Source organism: Hylaeus volcanicus, chromosome 1 (genome assembly GCF_026283585.1).
Source record: "Hylaeus volcanicus isolate JK05 chromosome 1, UHH_iyHylVolc1.0_haploid, whole genome shotgun sequence".
In the NCBI taxonomy this organism is placed as follows: Eukaryota; Metazoa; Arthropoda; class Insecta; order Hymenoptera; family Colletidae; genus Hylaeus; species Hylaeus volcanicus.
The window spans coordinates 20,450,186-20,470,258 of NC_071976.1; the positions used below are offsets into that span (position 1 = coordinate 20,450,186).

Sequence of the window (20,073 nt, forward strand, 5' to 3'; positions counted from 1 at the left end):
GCATGAAAGGCTAATTAGTCGCGGCGATCGTCGAACAATGGGAAAACGAACAAAATACCAGAGTCACGACTACCAAGCCCGCAAAGAAACAACACCGTAGGCGCGCCGCGTCACCGTTAGCGATGGACTTCCGAGGAGGGGGTTTTGAATTATCGCGACTGAATAAGGACCCGGCTGGCGACGGGGTGGTAAGGGTCGGGGTTTCCAAGCGCGAGTCAAGGACACGTCAAAGTAGCTCGCACGAAATTACAGTGACGAGCGGAGAGAGGGTGGCCAGGAGGGGTTCGGGGGTTGTCGTTTGGCCAGAGTCAAGGGGATGCATTACCAGGTCGCAGTTGGCAGGCCGCGTCGCGAAGTGTAATGGAATTAAGATAAAGGACAGCGGCTGTATGGATGCGTATACAGGGGTGGCGAACAATGAGACGTCGGCGAGAGAGGCTCGGCTGTGTTGCTCTCCGGTTCACGGGAGTGACTGAAAGGAGGGCAGAGATAGCCGCCTCGACTCTGCCTTTGTCGATCCCTATCCTCCTCCTACCTCTACCTTCTACCAGGTGGATTTATCCCGCGGAAAATCCGCCGCCAGGCGGTTTCTTTCTAAAGCAAATTAGCGGATTCACGGCCGCGCGACTTTCCACGACGAGGTCGCCTTCTCCTCGACGCTCGGAGCTCGCTCTACGACCTCAGTCTTCCGGAACGCGACCTTCTCCTCCGTTGACGCGACGCCCGGTTTAATGGCCGCGAAAATGGCTGGAGTGGCGAGGGGAGGTTTCTTAAGAATCTCATTTGAATCCTGGCGGAGGGAGCGTCGACGAGGTGGAACGATCGTCCGCGAGATTTGACGGTAAGTAAAAGGTATAAAGAGAATCATTTCAAATTTGAACAGTTTAACCATTTAAGAGATAATAATATTTTTCTGTTGTATGCTCTTAGATTTTTGCGAAATGGCTCTATGTATTTTCAGTCGTCGTAGAAATTATAGACCGCGTCACTCGCACCTTTTTTGTAAAACGCCTGTACCTAAATTTCGTTTTGATTCTTAAATATGTTACACCAAGGAAGACTCAAAACCTACGAGTTTTATTTAGCTAATTATTCAACTTATGCAAAAGTAATTAAGGAATAATATGCTTGGAACTCGTGGCAACAGGAAACGCAGACCTCGACATATTTCGACCTTTGTAGGATCCGATACGTCGTCACTCGTCGACGATCGGCAACAATTGCGACTCGCCAACATGCTCGCACAGTCGTAAAAACGCACAACCGTAAAGCACGGCTGGTGGAATGAGATAAAAAGAGCTGCTAAGAAGAGTAACAGCCAGAAGAAGGGGTCGTAAAACTAGGTCCAGGCTTATTTAAACGGAGGAGGGATAGATCTGCCATAATACCGGTCAGCCACGGTGTCCGGGTCGGTGACGAAGAGGCTCTGGCGGTGTACGTCTTAAGGAAGGAAGAGGCGGCGAGAAGTACTCCGAGGAACGGACCAGAAGACGACCACGGAGGCAAAGACGAGAGGAACTCTATAGCCAGGGAGGGGAGCTGTAATAACTCTGTCCGTGAAAGCCCCGTCGTGAGTTCATTAGTTCCGTACCGACGCGCCACAATGCCATTTTAGAGCGCTGTTAGGACTTACCGCGAACGACTCGTCGACGGAGGATTTCTTTTCAGCTAAAATACAGCCTCCCCGCGAAAGATTTTTATCGCTGGTAATAGGATCATCTAATAGCGGTATTTTCTTGCTCCGCCGGTTTTAGATTGTAGACACTCAGGTTCCAAAAGTCGGTTCGATCTTCTCCCAGAAGGAAATATATTCGGCAAATGAAACCGATTTTTGCATCAAGAATTACAGAAATAAGAAATAGTACTGATAATTAAATGTATCTATCGAGTGACTCGAGGTCGGTAGAGACCCTTACAAACAAAGTATTTTACATTAACGACTGATTACTGAGAGAGAGTAGAATCTTGTAATCTAAGTCGGTGGAAAACTTGTGTTCGTTACCATTATACATTGTACTAGGAACGAGTTAATTGTTGCATTCCTTCCCCTTCAGAATCGCGAACCGAAAAACGACGGTCGACAAAGGCTAACCTCGACGCTGGATTCATCGAGAGCCCATAAAAGAATGACCGTAAAAAACGCGACTGTTGGTACACCAGCACGGAGAAATGCTGATTTTACGGTGTCCGGAACACTTCTTTCCACTACCGTAAAGGATCTCAAAGTATTCATCTTAAACGGGAACAAAATCGTCGGCCACGGAAGAATGGCTTTCTCGATGGAAGGCACCGGAAAGGGGACCAAAGAAACAGTGGTTTTTGTAGGTTTGGGAGGGACCATTTTTCGTCGCTTCTCTTTTCCTCGCCGCGTCGCGATTAACCCTGCACCGCTTATAATCGATCCTGCAGTTTGTTCGCCGTTAATTAAGCGTGTCTCGATAACACCGTGAGCGGCAGGTAATCGATATACGGCGCCATCGTAACTCGATCAGCATACACCGTGAGATGGAACATGGGGAATCGACGTGCGAGCGAATCAAATATTCGACGAGTACGATTCGAATACTCGAACGAATAGGGCGGTGACCGAGTAAGTCAGAGGCACGCAGTATTTTATTTTTATGAAGTAAAATGTATTTGTATTTTCGAATGACTTCTTCTCGCAGTTGCGATAAAGTCTCTATTGCATAGATTTTATTTTATATTTCAAACCAGAAATAACATCTGTGGATCTATACACATGCGAATGAATTAGTACTCTACTTAAACAATGAATGACTTCACCTACAGATTTTTTAAATACCAGTAGAATATCCGATCGGAATTTACCACGTGAGATTGAAATAACGCACAAATACCCTCTGATTCGTATAATGCTATCAGGGAGATTGAGCAAAGTTCGGTCCTAACAGCTTCCATGTGTCGCGCGCAGCTGCGTCGTGCAACCGGTGCATTCTCTCGATGCACCTCTGATGCTAGCATGATGGAAAAAAGGCTGCGTTCAAGCTGACGTAAGGGAGCACGCTCTGCCAGTAGCTTCCTCTCTGCTGAACCGGGTGACTCTTGCCACTTCTACCGCCTTTGTGGCCGCGACCCTCTAGAATTTTTTCTTATTCACTCCGTTCGTTCCCCCCTGCGCTTTACACTTTATAATTTTAATCAATCACTAAAAGAGCATATGTTTCGTGGTTTCGTCAAGCCGTTAAATTAACAATCGTTGACCTTCTTTTTCTTACTGTCTTCGCTATTGCTCTAAAGGCCAACCTTGGAACCCCTGCAATATCATTCCAGAACACTTCCGTGTCGGATGAAGTATAGACGCAATTTAAAGACATGTCTTCTGCGAAGTAAGAGATAATCCAAGTCAGCGATCCCTGACGAAGTCGTGCACCTTTAACATCTCCCTTCCAGTAAGGTACCAGCCGACAACTCGGTTAATCATCGGTGTCATGATACGCCTGTAACCACTACCCCATTCACGAAAACCCTCGAGTTCCTCCTGAAATCAGATATCTAACCCCCCCCCCCCCCCAACACTCGTGTAACCCAGTATCTTCACCAATTAACGCAATGCGCATTTGCGTTGTCCCGATAGCTGTAGATTCCACGCGTTCTTTCACCCCGTAACCTTCTGGAACAGCCGATGAAAGACGAGTCTCGCTATCGAGCGTCGCTGGAAGTACCGTTTAAAACATCAAAGGGTACCCGTTAATTAATCGCGAATCTTTTTGATACCGAGAGGAAGAAACGAGATTAATGGTTGTTTTCGCTTAACGGATTTCCTGTGGCCATTGTACCCGGTTGTTGTTTACGTGTCGGTCGCAGATGCGGAGCGAAACGCGAAAGGGGAGCCTCTATGCGATTCGCGTGCGAAATTGAAGTGCACTTTGGCGCGCGTCGAGTCTCTGTCCGTTTTTTTTTCTCCCGCGTTTCGCGTAAAAATTCGTCGCGTCGACTGTCTTGAAAAAAAAATGGTTGGAAACGCGAACAGGAAGGATAATGACGACGCAGCGATAACTTGGGTAGTCGTACCGGCGTCGAGCGACACGGAAGTCTCCCATCTTTCCGCCGGAGTTCCCTCGTCTGACCCTCGTATCGCACTTTGACGAAGTGCATTCGAATGAATGCAGCGAAAAGTTTTTAACGAGTGCACTCTCCGGGGCTGCAATGCCCCGCTGCATCTGGCGAAAATGACGACGCTGACGAGACCCGAAGGTGTAACGACACCGTCGCGCCTCGTTCGTGGAAAAATATGTAAAACGAAATTGCTGACTCCTGATATATCGCCTTCCCTGTCGACTGAAAGGCGAAGGGTCGCGCGAGATGTAAGAATCGACGCGTCGCGTCGTTTACGGTCTCGGTGCACCGCGAAACCATGAAGCGAAGTTTTCTGTGTTTCGGTCAGCGAGGTTCATTTTCAACATAGCAAATGTCCTGTTTGATACGTTGACGCGATAGAGAAATATTTAGAAGCGGAATAAAATGTAGTTAGGAACTTTTTAGAGTAAACGAGCAGTTGGAATCTTTTTATCTGATATTGAGAGGATAACTGACTAGAAGCGGAGTTGCCACCCCTTCTCGTTGCTCGAAGGTGAGAACGCTGGAGGATTTCGTGCGGTCAATGTGCTGCCCCAACTCTGCCCAGGGATTCTAAGTGCGGCTTTCCGAAGCACAACAGGTATCAAACTTGCCATCGACTTCGCGAAAAGCTGCTCTTCGCGTGGGTGTGCGTCCAGGTCTCTGCGAGGAAGCTTCTCCTGTGCATCGGTTCCCTTGCGCGCGGGTACACGCACACGCAATGAACGATGGGGTGAAAAGTGCTTGAATACCGACAACATCTTTCTCCTGGGACTAAGTTTCGAGCCAGGAACCCCGAGTATCTGTGTTTCGAGTCATTCGATCGTCTACGAGATTTACGTACTCCGCCGAGAAGCTGGGAAAGGAAGGACTCGAGGTCGAAAAATTTAGGTGCTCTGGATGGACCAACCCCTACCATTTATGTTTTAATCAAAAACAAAGTCTTGATGGTCCTTTTGGAAAACCCTTCACTGAAATTAGGAAAGGAATAACAAAGAATCCATGAGCCAGATCCAATGAGAGCAAACATGTTCAAATTTTCATTCACAGCGTCGAAGGGTCATCGACCCAGCGATTCTGAGGTAATCACCGACAATTCAACACGGACCATTTTGATTCAGCCAGTCTTTCGTTTTCAGCCGACGTGTGTGGAGCACGTAAGACCTCTTTTCCTCCCCAATGGATTATTAACGCGGTCGGAACGCGAGCCACGCTGAAACGGACTTCGTGCGCCCGTGAATAATTCGTCGAACGTCGATGGGCATCGCAACGATCGCCGACGGTCCGATCCATGTTTAATCTCCGCGATTCATCCGCCCACGCGTCGACGGTATCAAAAATAGCGTTCGAGGCGAGCCTGGAACGAGCGCGAAACGATAAATAACCAACACGGGAGTCAAGGAATAGGTCAAACGTGGTGCATCGACAACGCACACCTGGCGCGGGAACGAATCCGCACAATTAAATATCGCATCGTTCTCTCGGCCATGAATGCGCCAGCTTATCGTCCAGAGATAAAGAAGGATAGAGAGGAGGGAAATGGAAGAAGAAATTCCAAGTACCCGCGTATTAGCGTCTCCCAGAGGGGAATAATTAATTATCCACTCTGCTCCATCACACGGGCAACCCGAACGTATCGCCAATAAACCATTCGATATTTCTCGATTAATTCCAGATTCGTCCGGCTGGCAACGCGAGACACGGGACTGGTCCAGCGTGCCTCTCATCTCTGTCTTTCGTTGGGCATTCCGTGGACGACGTGTGAAGGGAAAAGAGGAGAATTGCAGTTTACCATTAATGACTTCAGGTAATAATATATCGGAGGTCCAGCGAGCCGTGCCTCCCGCTGCCGCGGCGGCCGACATGAAAGGGCCGACCTAACAGCGGGATGTCGTCAGCCTGATGCAGTCTAGACCTCGAAACCTTTACCACGGTATATACACTCGCCGTGGGTGATGCCTCGTTGAAACACTGTGCGGCCATTGTTGCCCGTGAACGCATTTGGTCGTGCCACCCCCTTGGATGGACCACCTTTGTTGGCCGAACATTTGGAATGGCTGGTTTTCAGATTTGCTGGATTAGTTGTTTTGGTGGTACATACAATTTTTGAAGAAGGAAAAATCTAGGGGAAAGGGTTCCTAGATGATGGAGTCTTCTTGTTATCTACCCTGAATCCTTTCTTCGACACAATGCATAGTTCGACTTTTATCCTGCCTAGTTCTATCTTGTAGACGTAGTTGTGAGTACATCTAGCCTTGACTATGAGAACAAGTGGGAGTTTCTAAGCTTGAAGTATACAAATTGCATCAGACGCATCATTTCGATAGATACCGACACTGACTCATCGAAGAACTGTCTCCTTTTTCCGAGCACTATTCCAGAACAGTAATGCAGTCCCAACCATCCTGTTACCATCCCATCCAGTGCACGTTTCCCCAAAACACGCGACATCGTCCCAGCCAAAAGAGGAGCAAAGCGTGGCGGACACGAGGTGCGTCTGGCCGTGGCACGAAAATTCGATTCGACGCGAAATTTCGTCCGGGGCGAGATAATCGATCGCCCAGAGGAGAGCAGAGAAACGGCAGATAATTGCTGACACCGGCTTCCAAAGCCGGTCGACGCTCTTTTCTATCTGCTCCTTATAATTTATTCGGCCGCCATAAATCAGTCGAGCGCGACGAGACCGCGACGCGCAACAGGCCGACCATGTAAATGCCGATGCACCGAGCGTATCCGCGCGTATGCACGCGCGCTCACGTACACACGCCCAGACGCGCCGGCACGCAGGGGAATCGGACGGGCCCCAGGTCCTTCCACGGTGAATTGATAATGTAATTAGAGCGTCGAAAAAGGATTAGCTTGAATTAGAAATCCCGCCGACACGTTCGCGAAGGAACGTCCGAAGGAGCGAAGGATGGCTTAGTGGGAGAGACACGGGCCGAATCGGTGGAAGAGAGATCCGGAACGGGAGTCACAGAGGAGGGACCGAGACGAATGCGAACGAAGAACGGAAACCGAGGCGAGTCTCCGCGGAGGACTTTGATTTATGCGTCCCGGGAGCGCTTCACGGAGCGCAGCAACTGTGTGCAGCTCGCCGAGCCCAAAGATGCATGGCCAACCGAACGAGCCCGGCGTAACGACGCCGAACTCGCGTCTCTATAATGTTGCTCTCGATCGATCGCCACGAGAACCGGCCGTGGGAGATTTTTATTTTCCTCTCGCCGCGTCGTGGACAGCCTCCGCGTTCCCATCCTTTGTTGCGCAACTCCTGGCCGTGCGTGAATGGATGCTTTTCGTGATGGGGTTACAGCAAAGGAATGAAGGGTGTCTGTTGTGGGATTAGCGTGATGCGCAGAGCTAGAGGAGAGTTCGTCTCCGTCTTCTGAACTTTGTCTTTCGTCGATACCACTTGTTAATAGGTAAAACTAACAAAAATAGAAAGCATACTTCTTGCTAATAGGTCTTGCTAACCTACCTTCTTCTGAATACTAATTGCTCCGCGATAAGGAGAGGGGTCCGGTCGCGAGCGGGTGAAAAAGTTCTGAAGGAGTTCGAGATATTGAAATCTGTGTGATCAGGTAACCCTCGTCTATTTCTGGCAGCACGCCGAGCCCAGAAGATGCATGGTCGAGCGTTTGAGTCCGGCGCACCGACGCCGAACACGCGTCTCTATAATGTTGCTCTCGATCGATAGTCACGAGAACCGGCCGCTCGCTATTCTCTTTTTTTTCCAACTTTTTTATTTTGCTCTCGCCGCAGCGTGGGCTCGCCGGACGCTTCTCGCGCGTCGATACGTGGAAGGGAAAACATTTTTCCAGGATGGTAGCAAAACCACCCCACCAACCACCGACAGAAAAATAATTAACGGTGCGTTATGGTGTGCGAATATCGCTACTTCGAGTCTCATCTTCAGTACGTACACCCTTGATCTACCAGTTTTTTACTCTAAGGTATCGATAGGCGAAACTAACACACAGAAGCTTGTTCAGACGTCTGTCTTTTGACTTCTGATAGTTTAGCGGTAGGAGGGTGACCTTAGCTCTTAGTTACGAGATGAGCAAGACTCCTTGCAAAGTTTCATGAGACGTGCGCGAATCATGCATAACGGGGTATCGTCCCATTTCAGTCAAGTAATCGACTGTTCTTCGACGAATCCTAACAGATGAATCGATTGTGCAGGAGCCACTTAGGTCTGACCAAACATGATGAAAATAAAAGGCATTTAACAACCAATCCCACTCGTTTGCCATTCATCTGCCTAACGTTTCGATTCGGTAACCGTTAGCGTTTCGATCGGGATCGTCACCGTCGCTATATTAAATTTCCCGGTAACGATACGTCGCTTAATTACCCCCAGCTCGCAGAAATATTCGAAAAGTCTATCCACTAGCAGCCTACCTGCTCCGAAGACACGCGATTAAACGCGACGCGTAATTACGTTCCGCGAGTAATGGAACGGTACTTATGAAGTCTTCGTTAATTTGCCTCTCTTCCCTCGAGAGCCAACGCGATTCAATCGCAATTTCACACTTGGAACAGCACGTGAACGTGGTTCACAGCTGTCGAGACGGCAGAGGACGTCGACGAGTTCGATTTTCGATAGAGCGAACACGAGCGTTGGGACAGCCCTTCGACGATCGTCTTCTGACTGGCATTGTTCTTGCCAGGCTGGTCGGATCGTTTACCCGGACAGATGCAGCAGCCGGAAATAAGAAACCGTAGTATACATCCCTATCGCGTAGTTTTCGCGATTCGCGATGACGTCATTCAAGATAGCGCTGGGTAACACGAGACACGCCTCTTATCTGGCTTATTTAGCGATCACGTTTCATACAACTCCCATTCATAATATTTTCACTGTGCCCCCGCTGTGCACGGAATGCCGATCCAATTACACGAACAGAAATTATTGGCGGATATGTGGAGCGACGCATGACCCTGAGGCAACGACGGATCAACGCTCAACATTTTTAAGACGAGCTTCTCGTGGTCATCCAACGAACTTGTGACAAGGTTGAGTCGATGTGCTGTCAGAATCTTTCAAAGGAAGGAAGTCAAGCAACTTTCCACTTATATAAGAAACAAATTAGCACGCGTCGCAAATGATTTCAACGTTGCCTACGCTAACGCACCGTTTATGCATCATGTTCGAGTAATCGATGCGCAAATTCCAGCGGGTTCCAGGCTCGGTTAGTATTCGTCGCCTCATTCAAAGCGGAGAGGAGCACCGACGCTTTCAAGGGTACATCCTTTACACGGCTCCCATTTTGCTAATAATCGCCATGGCCGGCATTTTACAACGTCAAATTCGATTTCGCTTACATGACAGGTAACACGGGCGGTCGCGTGTAAACGGTCCCAGGGTGCGAGGAGGAGAGGGAGGGAGAGGAACCTGGACACAGGAACGAAGCATCGGAGAGAAACGAAAAATCGTTACTGTCGTTTCCAAACGAGGGACTGGGGTAAAAAAAAAGAATTTCGAATAGGGGACGGACGCCGGTCGCGAGACGTCACTCATCGCGGACGTCGGCACCGTCGTCCAACCCTGTCGATATCAGTTACCGTACTCTCCGAGCGTCGCTTGATCGATGACCGATGCGATGGAAATGACATTTCGCGGGATGCCGTTGTCGTCGGTAGACACTCTTTTCTCTTTCGCACTCTGGATTCTTCTCTGTCCGCTTTATCATGATTTTAATCCCTCCCTCTGGATCTCCATCCCTGGCTGTATTTATAACCCTTTAATCTGGCCTACGACGAATGAGTAGGATGAAATGCATCACATATGGGCCAGAAATAGATAGGATGGTCTACATGGTAGATGCCTAGGATCAAGTGTTTTAGACTCTAGTGATACGATTACTTGTTACAAACAATATACCAAGGTTAATTTCCATTTCACAGATGCAACTACCAGTTTCTAATATCAGCAATAGATAAAAGGTATCAAGGTATCAAGGTACGTTCACCTTGAAACTCAACATCTATAAATATCAGTAACAAACCATTACTTTTCGACGAGTAATTTGCAATCAAGAGAAAGCAGTAATTGCTCGAATCCTATTTCACGGTTTTATTAAGCACGTAAAGGGTTGACGTGGGCGTGTTTTGAGGGTATCGGCAATTTTCGAGCGCGGTTCGCTATCCGCGAAATCACGAATCGCCAACGCCTCTAGCGACCGTTTACGAGGCTGTAATTGGCAGCCTTTGAGCGGAATCATGTAACGGCCATCGATACCGGGCACGGGGAAATATGCTTTGTATGCAAAGCGTTGTTTCGGTGCCTACGAGTGCCGTCACAAGGCAGAGGAACGATCCTGGTTTTTTAATGGAAACTGGACATCGCGTGACACGAGAGCCGACCGGCTCCCCCACGGGTGACGGGATTTTTCTAATTTCGCCGGCAAACGGCGGAAAATACGACACCATATTTCTTTCCCAACGACACGAATATCTGGGTGCAAAAAGGGACCACGATAGCATCGGGGAAATATCTCCTGTTATTGTTATTTCGTCCTGGTCTTGAATTCAATATTTTCATGGGCGATTCAGTTCAAGAGAAAACGATCAAGCGATATACGAGACTACTTTTATATTTAGAAATCGTATTTTATCGTCCTTATTTGTACAATGGTCACTGTTCGACATCGATTTACTTCGGTGCTTCTAGTAGTAACGTGCTAAATGATTGCACAATGATTTATCAGCAGTTTGCGCATATGTACTCACACTGAGCTCTACCACTATCTTATCAATCGCAAACACCGAGCATGACTGAGAAGTCTCCGTTAAACGTTATTAAAATTCTTCGCCAGCTCGCATCGGAAGCGGGCATTTTCACGCAAAGGTAACGGCATTACGAATTAATTTCCAGGGACAAAAGGGATGCGCTAGAGAACCTGGGCGAAGGGAGATGGTGGCGGAAAAGGAGAGCGGCTCTCATAAATTTCCCAGACCGGGCTGGAACAAAAGGACGATTGTACGCGGGAAAAAATCACCCCACCGCGCGTATATATACGCGCATCTTGATTAATTCAGATACTCCAGCGTGCAGTCTCCTCGCGAGGGGATCCCACGAAGTTGCAGACAGACGAAGAGGATCCGCTAATCGGACGAAGACGAATCCCAGACCAGAAAAAGGAAAGAAACAGTGTAATGCAGTGCTTCCCAACAGGTTACGTGTAATTACCAAAGCTAGCTCTAATGCTCGAGCACTTTCATAATATTTAAAGCATGGATTCGTAGGAAGGGATGTACTGCCCGATCTACTTTGTTCGTAGAAGATCCTCATTCTAAACTGTTGCAACAGATGTGATGTGGAAGAGTTTATTATAAATTGCTAAACTCCCTCATCCAATGATACATCAAGAGCAAACCAACCGTCCTCAGGAACTTTAGACAACGAGTTGCGAGTAACTCCCTCGAGAAAAATAATTTGTTGTGTCCAAACACACAATCGCAATTGTATCCCTAAAACTGAAATTTAACAAACGTCAATCTGTCCTAAGGGTGGCCCGTTGTAAAAGGGGTTGGGAAGCACTGCTTTAATGCACATCTCCGCGGCTATCACGGACGACATAATTGCGAGGTATACTTCATTAAATGGGATCTGTGTCGGTGGGCGTGCGTGGCAGGTCTCGTTACGTTGATCCCCGTGTCGGTACACGAGCGCACACTCGGATCGCACACCTGGAAACCCCAACGCGCAACCCCCAGTTTTGTTTCCCGTCTCTTTTCTTTCTCTCTCTTTCTCTATTTTCCCTCCATCTCTTTCCCTCCGGCCACATCTGGCCGTCGCTTCTTTTACGCTCGCGTACTTGCGCGTGTACACACATGGCGAGCTTAACCCTCCCACCGCGACGACGAGCGCACTCCACTCGAAAGCTTTGACATCGGAGACGTCGGCAAGTACAGCCTAGGACGGATTTATCGGATATTCTTTTCCATCCAGCGCGGAGGTGGGCCAGACGGGAGAATTTCAACCGTGACGATGCGTCGAGATTATCTCTGCGGACGGAGATGATATCTGTCTTGAGGTCTGGGTCAAAAGGGACCCGCAAAATCGATATTCCACGACTTGACCTTCCCGAATACTCTGGTTTCCAAAAGTAGAGGGATGTTGGAAAAAATTAATTTTGTTGGAAAATGACGAATAATACTTTCCTTTGTTATTTTTTGAGTATTTTAACTAGAGCCCCCATTTATGCGTATACGCGTGTAACACGTAAAGTCGTGTAGAAATCCGCGTAGATAAATCGCGTAGATATCTGTGCCCATATTACACGGATATACGTGTATTCTACGGTTATTCACGTTTCTCACGTGTAAAGAAGTACCGAATTTATTAATTAAACCCTTCTCTAATTTAAACCCTTGCCCAACGATTTATTTTGGGACCTGCCATATAGACAGGTATAAAATCCTTTATGCATATTTGTACGACGTGTCTGACTCGTACTTTTCATGTTCGACTCGAATTCCTTACCACGTGTCTCACAGGATGTTAGAGGCAAACGGGTTAATCAATCATGCCTTCAGATGGAGCCCTCATTTCCACCTTGCCTTGGCCCGCATAAGCGCCACTGTTACTGCGTTGCGAAAATTTCTCCCACGGTTATCTCGTATGGAGCGAGCACCCCAAATGGATCGATAGAGAGAGGTATTTACGTCCGCATTAGGATTTTAATATTCCTTCTCAAAGAGCCTACGTCTGCACGGCGGCTCTTTGTTCAAAGGTCAGTATAGCTGGTAATTACAAAATTCTTCGTTACTTTTCATTAGCATCGAACTGTTGCTTCCCGCTCCGTGGATGAGGAATGTTGTTTAATTAGCCTCTGTCTTCCGGTTGGCCTTCGGAGGGGTCTCCGAATATCGATGTTTTCTTATTTCTCGTTTGAACGTAAGCCAAGGAACCGTATCGATTCGCGAATGCACAGAGAGGAAGGAACACCCAAAGACAACACTGTCGATGTTTTGTCTTGAAGGATTGTTTCTACTCGTTTTCTCGAATACGACGAGTTTTTGTAGACAAAATAGGATGGATTCCTCTATAGAAAGAAGACTGGTAATGTATATGTATACTCTGTTGTTAAATCCTCCGACCAATTAGAACACTGTCTATAACTTCCGAAGAATAGCATAAACTCTCACAATTAAGAATTAGAAAGTTACTTTAGACATCGTTCCGAAGAACTTTCCTGTGCTTCGAAGTAGATTCGTCGAACCTGGTGCTCGACTGTTTCTACAGCGGGAAGCTCCGGGGCGGAGAGGGGTCAGGATGAAGGGTGAGATGAAGGCAAGGCAGATAATTGTACGCAGAAGACGCGCGAGATGCGGACCTCGAGGGACCGGTCTCCGGGGCCAGTTCCGATCGGTCGTACGTCTTCGTGAGATACTACTCGTATCGAGTTTCCAGGAGGATCGACGTATATCGTTCTCCACGTCGGCGTACCGACAAGAAACGACGATAGACCGCCGTTCTCAGCGTGGACGCGTGTGTGGGGGATGCTGCACGCCGACGACGCCTCCGTGGGTCAAAGACCATAGACGAGGGCTAATAAACGTAGCGCGTGTCTCCCATGCGGGGAGCTCGTGAATGCAGCTCTGCTTCGATAAAGGCGACGCGGATTAATTAAAGAAACAATGTGTCCAGCCTTCGACTCTTCACCCGTCGCTTTCAACGAACGTATTACAGTTCGAACGACAGGGCTCCGCGACGACCGAGCTGAACCTGATGGACGATTGTTTATCGCTGCTTCCGTGTAATTGAATATTCCGCGATCCCCCGTATCCGATACTCTGAAGCTCCCCTCGCCACGCCGTGAAACAACGCATTATAATTCTAATGTTTCACCAAGTCTTGTCTGTGTTCCTTTGTTTTCTACGAGTTGTAATCGAATTGCCATAAATTTAAAAGAAGACGAAATTGACGTCGATAATTTCGGAATGATTATCTTTAATCGATTTCTCAAGGGAGTTTAAGTTGAACAGAGCTCTCAGCCACTGCTGGCGGATACTGTATCGCATTGTCTCGATTTAATTCCGTCCTAGCGTCTCTTGCGGGGATTTCGAGATTAAGGCGGACAATATAAGACGTCCACGCGAATTTTAAGGGGAGCTTCTCTTTAATCCAGCCATGGCGGAATGAAGAAGGAAGAAAAGCAGAGTCAGTGGTAAAGAACCAACGGGAGCGCGCTTTATAACTTTTCGAGGGCGACTTAATAAGTCGCGCGACACTGCTTGAAGAGCGAGAAAGCAGCGTCGGGAATCGCTGAAAGAAGACTAATGAACTTGTTGGCTCTCGGCCCGAAAGGAGGGTCATTTCGCGGTTCTTAACCGCGGCTCGAATAAAACGGCGATTTCGCGTGGCTGCGAGCAACCTTGGACTTTCCAAAAAATGCACCTGCCTCGACGACGATGGGCCCGATAAAAAGTTCTCTTGCGAAATTGGAGCCCGCGCCAAGTTTCGTGGCTGGAAATATTCGAGAACCTCTTTTCCGTTAAGAATACAAAACTCTTGTCTACATGAAATATTAGGTCGTCCCATATGTTGATGACTGTATCAATATTTAATAAAAACAAATACAGAACTTCAGCAGCAGAAGTATAAGTGGCATGAACTTCTAGGACGATCTAATACAAGGTAATCTTTTCATGTATGAGAAATTAGCCACAAAAATCTTTTTAATTACAGTTTACACTACAAAAGCCAACGAATGTGTACCGCGGTCGCGTGATTCTCGTTACACTGCACCACTTTAAACACTGGGGCTTCGCGAAGCACAAACATAGACAAATAATAGCAATTAAATGGTAATTCATACAACCCGCGCGTTCACTTTAATCTAAATACTTACCCAGAAACTTTATCCCGCCGTATTTCGAATTGTACGTTTTAATTTGAATATCAACCTACACTGTAATTTAAAAGGTAACCGTGACTTCGCGCAACTTCAAGCTTTTCTACCATTCCATGCGCTCCTAGTTCCCTGGTTAATTAGGAACCTGCGCAGGTCCGACGTGACAAACTGGCGCTTTGACAGCGACAAAACGAATCGTTCGCCAGATTTTTATCTTCACCCTCGACTGTCGAGGACGTTCGCTTATCGAAACGCGTGGATGAGCATGCATAACGGAAGCGTATCCGGGTTGATGGACGACGTTAACACGTTTAATACGAAAATCCAAATAATAAAAGGATTTTTGAAAAGTTGAATTTTAAAGAAAGCAAGATAAAACAAGATAATGTCTACTTTAGAAAGAGAAATATAAGAACAACAAAATTTCACAGGAAAACATAATCACCGGGTAGGGGAACGATCGCGAAAGATCAACAAGGCGTCGAACCGTCCGAGGGAAGTGAAAAGTTCGGCGCAAGTTGCACTCGGGCCGAAAAGTTTCTAAATTAGAGTATAGTTCGAGCCGGGGAGTGCTATGATTTTTAACTAGTATCCTTCCGGGGTAGGATTTTAAAAAGCGTCCGGGGCTCGAAGTGCTCGGAAAGAGAGTACGAACTTGTTTGGGTTTTATTTATAGGAAGCAACTCTGAGGCGTTCCGAGTGGAATATTAAAAAGTTTCGACGAGGACGTTGAGCCAAATCTCGGAAACCAATTGACGTGAGAAACGAAGGAAAAACGATGGAGTTTGTACAGCGCGAAACGTTCTTTCGTACTGACACAAAACTGCTAAAATAACATCTTCATAGGATTTGAAAGTTATATTTGAAAGTTATTATTCGTATTAACTCTTTGACCTACGATTTACTGTAGGATCGTGCGTGCCATAATCAAGTATATAATTCTTTGCGCCCTTTCATACAACGTGCCTGACTCGTGTTTTTCATCTTCGACTCAAATTCCGCATCGCGAGTCTCACACGTCCTTATAGGTTAAAGGGTTAATAAAGGGTTAATAATCGTACGTCGCCCATGAAAGACTGCTTATACAATTACAAAAAAATCTACATCTCAAGAAATATAATTCCTGAGGCTCTTTTCTCGCCACAAATAAAATTACCCATCGCCTTCACGGTCTGCATTCCCTAGTACTTGACGAGGACCATAGAGCCACTATTTTTGATTTAATTCGATTCAAACAGCAGATACTCCCATGGAATTGTCTGCTAGAGATCATCATCGGGCTTGACAGTTCGAGTACGTCATCCGTGAAGCTACGAAGCTGTTCCAGCATACCGACATAAATTCCTATTCCTGACGATTTACGTCGCGTAAACATCGCCCGTGGCGCGTTATCGGTCGCGTTTCATCTGGCTGCGAACGGTGGCTGCGAAATCGAGGCTTGGCCCGCGTTAGGCGAGCAGAAGGGAAGGTAATGATCGCGAGAGGCGTCGCGAGGCTCGATGAACGCGACAGATAGCTCGCCCCCATTTTTCTGAAAGCGAATGCACGTGAGCAGACTTCGCCTAACTGGTTCGGTCACGTATCGGCGATAAAATTTTATCCGCGACGCGACTCCGCCACGGCTTTCTCTGTCCCGGCTCTGCTCGATTGATTTATCGATCGACCGTATCCGCGGGAATCGCTCGAAATCGGCGATCTTAATTTAACCCGTCGCGGCTCCGTGACAACTCCTGGCGAGACGTTATCGTTTTAGCTGCAAGAAAGCTGCATCTCCAACGAGCGAAGCCTCTGATAGATCGTTAAGCGCTGGCCCTGGCTTTGCGTCTCTATTGGAATCCCATTCCTTGGTTAGGCTACCAATTGGACTTGAAATTCGATCGCTGTCCTTTGGTGATTGAAAATTGGAAGAAATGAAAAATACACAGAAATTCGATTAATTAAAGAATTTCACGAGTAGCCGAAAAATGATCAAAAAAAGCTAGCTTTCATAAATCACAGGATTTGGGCAATAATACCTAAACCGGAATGGTGCAACTGACATTTCAATTTTGCCAGCGTTAAACACCAATTACACGAACCACCTCCCATTTGACGTATCAGAACATCCACGAGCGCGTTTATTCGAAAAGGAAACGTCGATAAATCGGCCGTTTCAAACCGAAACCGTGGCAGGATCTCCGTGATCGCAGGCGAGCATCGTGTTCCCTGCTCCTTCCTGAAGATTCAGCGAAGGAAGCAGGGCGTTATCGGGATAGAAACGTTCGGGTGTGGCACGCAACAGAGGAACGAAGCCTGGGCGTCACGGCAAGGCTGCATTCCTGCGGTGTTTCGGACAGACTGGAACGTGAATGGATAACTTGACGCCTCCTCGACGAGAAATTCGGCAGTTACATTCATCTGCTGTCAGACGTTTCCAAATCTTGATAAAAAGAATGTCCAATACCTCCAACCAATCAATAGTGCCATCTGAATGCTTAACACATGCTAATAGACAGGAACATTCTTCTAGCGTTAAGTATCGGAAGGTGAATTTAGAAAACCAGGAATATTAAGTGAAATGTCACGCAACACAAACATAACCGAAACCTTTGTACTGTCGCCTCTTATCCGAGTGGATTATTAAAAAAGGTGCCCAAAACGAGACATTGAAAACGTCGACGAACGTGGTATCCAAATCGATTCCTATCGAGTGTTCCATTGAATCGATGACGGATTCTGACCGGAAGTAGATCTATGACGATTCGCTGATTTTCGTGGAAACACGACGCGATTCTACAACGATGAAAGTGGTAGGATCGCGTTACGTGTCTTTCATTTCTCACGTCCAGAGCCACGGGTGTCCGTTGCGAAGGCACGAAAACGAAACGAGAGAAGACGCAGGTGCTCACGGCAGCTCGGCCCTGTAATTAGGCTAGGGACGCCGAATCCGTCTGCCAAACCCAGCGGGACGGTAGCTGATCACCTTAAAGGAAACGTGTCAAACACGCTCGCACCGCTTAAGGATAAATGTGCCAGGACTTGGATACATTGTACGAAAAAATTCTTCTGCAATTGAGACCAGGACCGTGTCAGAGCCACGAAGAATGGGCTCTAAGAATGGGAGAACTCTCGAATGAAATTCATTCACCCATTGAGAAGATAAGTAGGTTTAGAACTCGAGTGCATCCGATGCTGGGTGACTGGCCTATCGATCCAACTATTTAGATATCACATTGATTCCATACTCCGTGCATACGATTTAAAAAATGTATACTAGTTTGTGTTTTATTTAATGATTATAAAAATTCTCTGATTCTACTTATTACTAAAGTACCCTAAATGTAATATTTTGAAGGTGGCACCTCGAATACAGAAATTCGTCAACCTTGAGGCCTCTTCCGAAAACTTTGAAAATCACTGTAATAGAGAAATAATGATTGTCATCTTCGCAAAGAGAAATCCGGGACTACGAAACGTTTACCTCTTCGACGAATCTCGTTTCACCTGAAAAATTCGCATCGACTGCTTCCAGCTATAACGACATTAAAACACGGGAGCGTCGCAAAGAATCCACTTAGCCGCTTCGAGGAAAAACCGACACCCCGAAGCGTAACTCCTCGGCCGCTTATCGTCCATCTAACAATTTAATTCTCGAGGAGCCTTATCTCCGTGGTCGACGCGCGAAACCTCGACGAGGGAAGGACGAGGTTGGCCTAAACTCCTGCAGCCCCTGCTGCGAAGGACGCGGCGTAATCTCGCGAGGGATACCCTTCCGCCAAAGTGTCGGCGGTGTAATCGTTAAGGGGCAACAAACAGGCCGGAAGAAATTTCCATCGGTGGCGCAAGGAGCAGCCGCAGCGACCGCTACGGAGGGAGATTCGAATCTTCAGAGGTGTGCGAACGCGGCCTAGAGGGGTAGCTCGGGAAAGGGACAAGGGCTGAGCGTCGTAGACTAGGGTGGCGGGCTTGAAAGAGGTGCTTTACATTATTTCAAGAAGCCAGCGCCGCGTTCCCGAGGACGAGGAAGGCGGATGAATGGCGAGGGGCTAGAAAAGAAAAGCTTAGGCGGGAGAAACGCGCAGGGGTAAGAAAACCAACGATGGTGGGGGACAGAGTCAAGCTGAGAGATTTAATTACACGATTGGTTTAATGGGAGGACGCGCAACGTACAACCTGGCAATGTTTAAAGAAGTTTCGGAGGATTTATTATCGGTTAGCCACATTGCCGGTAGCTTCACTTGGCTTATCGACTATTATCAATAGAATATTCTACCTTCCACGCTAGTTCGCCTCTCTAAAATTAAATATTCTGGCATTTAACACGTTTCGTGCCAAGCCGTTTTTGCCCGACTTGTCGATCAGGCTATTTGATATTTTGATTAAAGATTGATATATTGTGGCAACGGTATGAAGATGCCGCACAATATTTCGAAGTTGCATTGTTGCGACGATATAAAGATGTTGCAACGAAGTGAAGTTGCTCCTTTAAAGGAGCGGAAGCGAGGTCCCGTTGTTCCGGTTGTCGTTGAAGAATCGCCAATTATTTAAAATGGTCAGAATAGTGATAAACCTTGAACTGTACGGACGTTCAGAATTTCTTATATGTAGTTAATGGTGTTAAAATTGACTGTTTAAGAAACATTCAGTGTTCTTGTTCGTTTTTTATAATTCTTGTGTTGTGAAATGAGTACACCACGTTGTTCGATTCCCCGGTGCAACAATATGACATTTGTGCTTCATTCTTTTGGAGGAAATATATTTTACAAAATTAAATTTGTTATAAAATATATATTTCCAGCGAATTAAATAAATATAAATATTCTGCCGAGTATTTATCAGTAGAGTGTTCTTCGTTAACAACAGAATAAGAGTGTTTCCGACAATTTTCCTTAAACAACGAGCGTCCTCGTTTTTAGCCCATGGATAATTTAATAGAACTAACAGACCCTGCTTCTTGCCTCGCACAGTGTTTGTTCTACTTTAACTCTGGATCCGCGACTACTCCAGGCGCTAGAGGACGAGGCGATTAAAAATTCAATTTTATTTATAATCGGATTAGCTGCCCGACGTTTTCTATTGCCGACGTGGAGCGTGTTCCGCGCCTAGGTGTATCTTTCCGTACTTTGTTTTTCGTCCTCGCTCGAATTACGTTGTTTTC

The 20,073-nt window shown here is 47.0% G+C and overlaps 1 protein-coding gene across 2 annotated transcripts in view; it reads right to left on the reverse strand.

Moving 5' to 3' along the window:
• LOC128878558 (latrophilin Cirl-like) overlaps positions 1–20,073 on the reverse strand; it is a 442,897-nt gene that overhangs the window by 46,883 nt on the left and 375,941 nt on the right. The gene's annotated exons all lie outside the window — the stretch shown is intronic.